General features: G+C 35.6%; 1 protein-coding gene across 1 annotated transcript in view; it reads left to right on the top strand.

Moving 5' to 3' along the window:
• The window catches only part of pdzd2 (PDZ domain containing 2), a 139,005-nt gene extending 137,687 nt beyond the window's left edge, over positions 1–1,318 (top strand). Inside the window, exon 28 of the transcript XR_015491523.1 lies at positions 1,125–1,318. The gene's annotated coding sequence lies outside the window, so the exon portion shown is untranslated. The remainder of the gene's footprint in view (positions 1–1,124) is intronic.
• Positions 1,319–6,250: the final 4,932 nt, after the last annotated feature.

The following is a 6,250-nucleotide window of genomic DNA, read 5'->3' as shown; positions in this document are numbered from 1 at the left end:
AATCACGCTGATATTTTCTCAGAATAGCTCTATTATGTTTATCGCAATTGCTTAAACCATCGTGGAAACCTGTGTCTACAAAGTCACACACAAGCTGATATTTTTCGTTGCGTGTGATACATTCCACGTCACTTCCGGTGTGTGGTACATTCCCTTTCCATAAGGTATTTGTAATTGTAAATTTGTTTTGGGACTTGTAATAGTGTTTTGCGTCATGTTAATTGTTTTCTAAAATGTAAATTTGTTTCTACCTTGGTAAAATAGTTTTTCCTATGTAATGGTGTCTGATGATAGGTAAAAATGTTTTTCAAAATGTAAATTAGTCTCGAGCTTTGTAAAAGTGTTTCCAACTTTGTAATGTTGTTTTGCACTTCCGGCCACCGTACATATGTAATTCTGAGTAATTTGCGATCTCCAGAAATGTATATAGGGGTTCGTTTTTAGACGAGCGGTGACCACTGTTTCCTGGACACTAATGCAGTACATTTATTTTTTAAGTCTCTTCTGCTTACCTTAATGCTTCATTTGCTTGATCAAACTTAATATATATTAGTATTTAATGCAACAGCTGGTATTTAACGCAGTTTAGTATTTAATGCGACAGAGTGTTGCTTAAAATGTAATGTATTCCATTGATTTAAAGCTGGATTTTACTCCAGCCTTCAGAAATCACATATTTAGTATTTTTTGTATCAAATAAATGGCTTCTTATTTAAAAAAAAAAAATCTTACTGACAACAAAATTTTGAAAGATGGTGTATATTAACTAAACAGCCATTTAAACCACGTATAGCTTATATACTGTATGTCCTGTCTGGGTCAAAGGCAGTGTTGCCACTTTTGTCTAATGGTAAAAAATTTGATTGTGGCCTATACAAGCGTTAATGCACTGACGTTCATCACTGGTTTCGGTTCTCAACCATTTCCTGTTCTCTGTTCAAGTCATGTGATTAAAGCCACAAAACCAGTGTGAAATACCAGTTAGCAGTAAAAAATATGTGATATGTCACACCTAAAAACAAACACTTGAAAAGAAAAAATACATAGTTTTATTGCTGTATAACTGAAGATGTTTGCACGTTTGTATAGACTTTGGTAAAACCTCAAACCTTAACTTTTTTTAGATGTCTACTCAAATCAGACAAAGAGATGAAATATCAGCTGTGTGGGAGGGTGCAAGCTCTTTGACGAGAGACAGAATGGAAAAAGTTGGTATTATAAACCCTCAGACTCACTGCACTGTTTGTTTTCCATACATGGCCATTGTTCCACCTATAAAGGTCATTAAATTCTAATAAAATGAACCCAAATAAATAAATATAAATGTCTGCTTGTAGGCATTCTTTGTGCAGGGTTGTTATTAGCAGGGTGTGATTTTTCTGCCAGTGTTAAAGAAATGTATATTAATGACAGTTTCCTAAAACTAACGCATTTTTCCACTCTTATGCATGAAATGTTGTAGAGGCAAACAGCCCTTGAAATTTTCCATTTCAGTGTCTCACGCTTTGAAGTACTCTAACATGTGAAGCTGACTTTATGCCTCCCCCTGGGGAGTCCTGTGCCCCTACTCAATCTCCTTTGTACCTTTTTCAAAGAAAGGCGTTTCTGTCGTTCTGCAAATGAAGTTTCCATAAAATCTTTTATTCTTTCTTCAAGTGTGCTTGCTTTGGTTTCCAGAACCTCAAATGGAGCCAGTTTTGATATTCAGATTCTGACCTCTTGGTTACAAATTTAAAGTCAAAGATGCTTTTTTTTTAGCAGTAGAGCTGACATGTATTATTATTATTATTATCATGTAATTTATGCAACCAAACAAATGTATAAAACTATTTTAAATGTAATGATAATTCACTGTGTAAAGATGCATGTTAGTATTACTATTTCACCCGAATAGTAGTAAGATTTTAGCATGCATGATATAAAATCTAAAGCTGGAGTTTAAAATGCATGTATAGATTACAGATATAGATAAAACAGATTGTAGATAAGCCAAAAAGTCAATGAACTAATTCATTAATATGAAAAATTAAATGACCAATTCCCCTATTTTTATCCTGTTTAAAATGTGATCAAAACTGACTGGAACTACCTGTGTGTTTCAACAGAATTAAAGCACACACTCCAGCTAATCAGAATTAAGAGTTTTAACATGTTTGACTGTATATCAAGAGTTATATATAAGGAATTCTAAATGCCGTCTGAAATTTTCTAATAATTTTGACCTTAAAATGTTTTTTTTTTTTTTATTAAAAACTGCTTTTATTCTAGCCGAAATACAACAAATAAGACTTTCTCCTGAAGTAAAAATATTATCAGACATATTGTGAAAATTTCCTTGCTCTGTTAAAACATCAAAAATATTTGATAAAAATATTTTTTTAAAAAGAAAAAGTTTAAAGGAGGTTTAATAATTCTGATTTCAACTGTATATATGGTAAAACAGCATACAAAAAAGGGAATTGGTATTTTTATTAAAGCATTTCTTTCTACGTAAATCAGAGACTGGACTAAACACCATTGGATTTTGTTATAATGCCAAGAGACATATGAAATCGGACACAATAGCATCACAATAGATGTTATTTGAGCTTAAAAATGAACAGAAACATCAACTGCTGAAACCAAACGATGAAGACTCCCTCTAAAAGGTCATGCTGCTTTATAGATGATCATGAACTTTAAATGTAAACAAAGACTTCTTGCGGTTGACTTACAGATTTGTATTGGAGGAAAAGCCTTAAATAAAACAAAATAATGAGGAGTCGTTTAGAATTTAGGTAAAGTTAGCTTGCAGGAGTTGTGAAACAAAACCTCACTTCCCCTGCTTGTAGCATTGTGTCTTTGTTAGCTATCTGCTTCAATCCCAGCGAGTGGAACTGAAGGGGTTAAATTGGTGTCGTAAATCAAACGGGAGTGATGACAAACACTATAAAATACGCAAAACATATCACTTGTGTAGTAATGATCCGCATTAGAAACACTGCCTTCAAATAAAGGAGACAGTCTACAATCACTCTAGACTGACGATTTTCTGGAGGGCGAGGCTTACCTCAGACTTTTATTTCTAATTTCTTTATTGTTTTTTTTTTTTTTTTTACATGAAATATCAATTTTAACATTCATAATTATCCTTCCATGTTGTTGTGAACACTACCCTAAATACACTTCCTAAATAAACACTTCCCTCCCCCAAAGTCCTCTAACTTCCCATTGGAAAAACTAAATAAACATAATTAAATAAAATAAATAAATAAATAAATAAATAAAAATAACAATAATAATAAAGATAAATTAATAACAAATGAAAAAATTGAAAATGAATAATAAATATGTATTCATATATTATTGCTCAGCTTTAGAATCAAGAGAGTTAGCCAGCAGATCTAAAAAGTAAAAAAAAAAAGGGTGTCACAACTTGCCAAAGGTCTTTAAAGAACCAGTTGTTCATTCATTCACTTTCTTTTTAGCTTAGTCCCTTTATTAATCTGGGGTCACCACAGCAGAATGAACTGCAAACTTATCCAGCATATGTTTTACGCAGCGGATGCACTGGGAAACATCCATACATTCACATTCACACACATACACTACGAACAATTTAGTTTACCCAATTTACCTGTACTGCATATCTTTGGACTGTGGGGGAAACTGGAACACCTGGAGGAAACCCACGCCACGGGGAAAACATGCAAACTCCACACAGAAATGTCAACTGACCCAGCTGAGGCTCAAACCAGTGACTTTCTTGTTGTGAGGCGAAAGCCAGAACACACACAACGCCGCCCTAGAACCAGTAATTGATTGTCGATGTTTTCCATTTTATTGCAAGTAAACACAGACATTTGTTTTTATAACAAACCCAGGCAGGTTTGTTGAGGCAAGTTTGAGCTAAACCCTTTAGGGCACCGGACCTCCAGGAACGAGATTGGTGACCCCTGCTTTAAAACAAACAACTAAACTTGAAAAAAAAAATGTTCTCTTGTTTTGTAATCTGTAGTAAATGAAAATGAGGTACAGTCTTTCCTGTTTGACGTCATTATTTTACTTTAATTCCCACCTCTGCCATTCAAATGCAAATCACATGACAACAACTACTTGAACTCCTGCAAACTTGTAAACAAAAAGGTTGCTGTCATTTTAGGCGAAGATTTGCCATCAGGAATAAGTTGGAAAATATGTCAAAGACCAGTATGTAGCATTATTTGAACGATGATATTGTGCAATGTAAGTTTTTGATTCTCATAATTCTTTTCAATTCATAGATTGATTGATAGGGTGATGCTTGAGGGCAGCAATTTAACAGGAGCTCTCAAGTAAATCTAACCTCTTTGGCCTTCAGATTCACAAGCACCTGTTGGTATAAGCTGAGGTCCTTTGTTCCTTTGTTAGAGTGCCAACCTCTCATGCCAGAGATACCAGTTTGAATCTCACTTAAACCCTGTTCAGTTTACAAAATGTTTTCCTGACTTCGGTATGATTTGCTTGATGTAGGGTGTTGTTAATTCATAAACGACAAATGCAACATGCAAGATTCAATACTTTCTTTTTGTGTAGTATGCCATAGTGCACAACAACCAATACCATGGCTCCATCTTTTCACAACATCATTGCAGAATGTCTAGCATATTTAAATTTTTTCCCTTCTTCCACAATGAATTCCACCATGCGATATTGTATGATGTGTCATCATGGAACTACTATGACTAAAAACATAACATAAATAAAAAAAAAAAAATTATGCTGGCAATCAATAGCTGAGGCCCTCCTGCAGCCTGTTGAGTGAGTACTGGAATTACCATGTGAGCTAACAAATCGGACAATGACAGAGATATTTATAACTTATGTGGCTTCTACATGACATAATAAGCATTGTAGACATCATGCAATGGTTAACTGTGAAGCAACATGTAGTCTGGCATATTTCAGTCCCACAACACATCTACACAAAATTGCATAATCTGACAGCTATCTGACATAACCAAAAATATAAATCATGTAATGGCAGGGCAAGGCAAGTTTATTTATATAGGATTTCATACACAGTGGTAATTCAAACGGCTTAAAAACAGGAATAAAAGAGACATGTATAAGAATTTAAAAACAAATAATAAAAATGGTGAAAAACAGATTAAAATGTGTTAAAACAGGTTTAAAAAAAATGGAAAAAAAAGACAGACACAATAGTGTGATCTGTCAGACGTAGCACAGTGCTCATTCAGTAAAAACACAGCTAAACAGATGTGTTTTCAGTCTTGATTTGAATGTGCCTAATGTTGGAGCACATCTGATCATTTCTGGAAGCTGATTCCAGCAGCAGGGGGTGTAGTAACTGAAGCCTATTCACCCTGCTTTGACTGAACCCTTGGAATTTCTAGTTTATTTGATCCTGAAGATCTGAGTGTTACTGTTAGGTTTGCATTCAGTGAGCATATCTGTAATGTATTGAGGTCCTTGGACATTTAGTGTTTTATAGACAAGTAGTAAACTTTAAATCTATTTTGAATGTAACTGTGAGCCAGTGTAATCCTGGCTGCAGCGTTCTGGATGAGCTGCAACTGTCTGACTGACTTTTTGGGAAGGCCAGTGAGGAGTCCATCTAGAGAGTAATCCACTCTGCTGGTGATAAAAGCATGAACAAGTTTCTCTAAAGGGCGTCACACACCGGATGCGCCACTCAGCGACAGTTGAAAGTATGGCACACCAGACGCGCACATTCGCACACAATTTAAAATTAACCTAATCAGATAGCGCTCTGTGGCGCAGCAGAAATATGAACAGTGTCCTGAGTCGTGGCTGGGCGCCACGGACAGCCGCCGACTTGCGATGCCGGTGTGTGTACCCTGATAGAAACCTATGTTTAGATTAAATAAATAACCCCAGTCGCCTAGCGGCGCTTCTGGTGCGACACCCTTATGTCCTCACTGGAAACAGAGCATCTCATTTTTGCAATGTTTTTAAAATGTTAGTAGGCTGATTTACTTACAGCTTTGACATGACTACTAAAATTCAGATATGACTCCAGAATAACACCAGGATTCTTGACCTTATTATTTGTTTTTTGACCCCAAAGAGCAGGGGTCACCAATCTCTTTTCTGGAGGTCCGGTGCCATGCAGAGTTTAGCTCCAACTTGCCTCAACACACCTGCCTGGGTGTTTCAAGTATACCTAGTAAGACCTTGATTAGCTTGTTCAGGTGTGTTTGATTAGGGTTAGAGCTCAAATCTGCAGGACACCGGACCTCCAGGAACA

This window comes from Danio rerio, chromosome 5, assembly GCF_052040795.2.
Source record: "Danio rerio strain M-AB ecotype USA chromosome 5, GRCz13ab, whole genome shotgun sequence".
NCBI lineage: Eukaryota > Metazoa > Chordata > Actinopteri > Cypriniformes > Danionidae > Danio > Danio rerio.
This window is presented reverse-complemented; position numbering and strand designations above follow the sequence as displayed.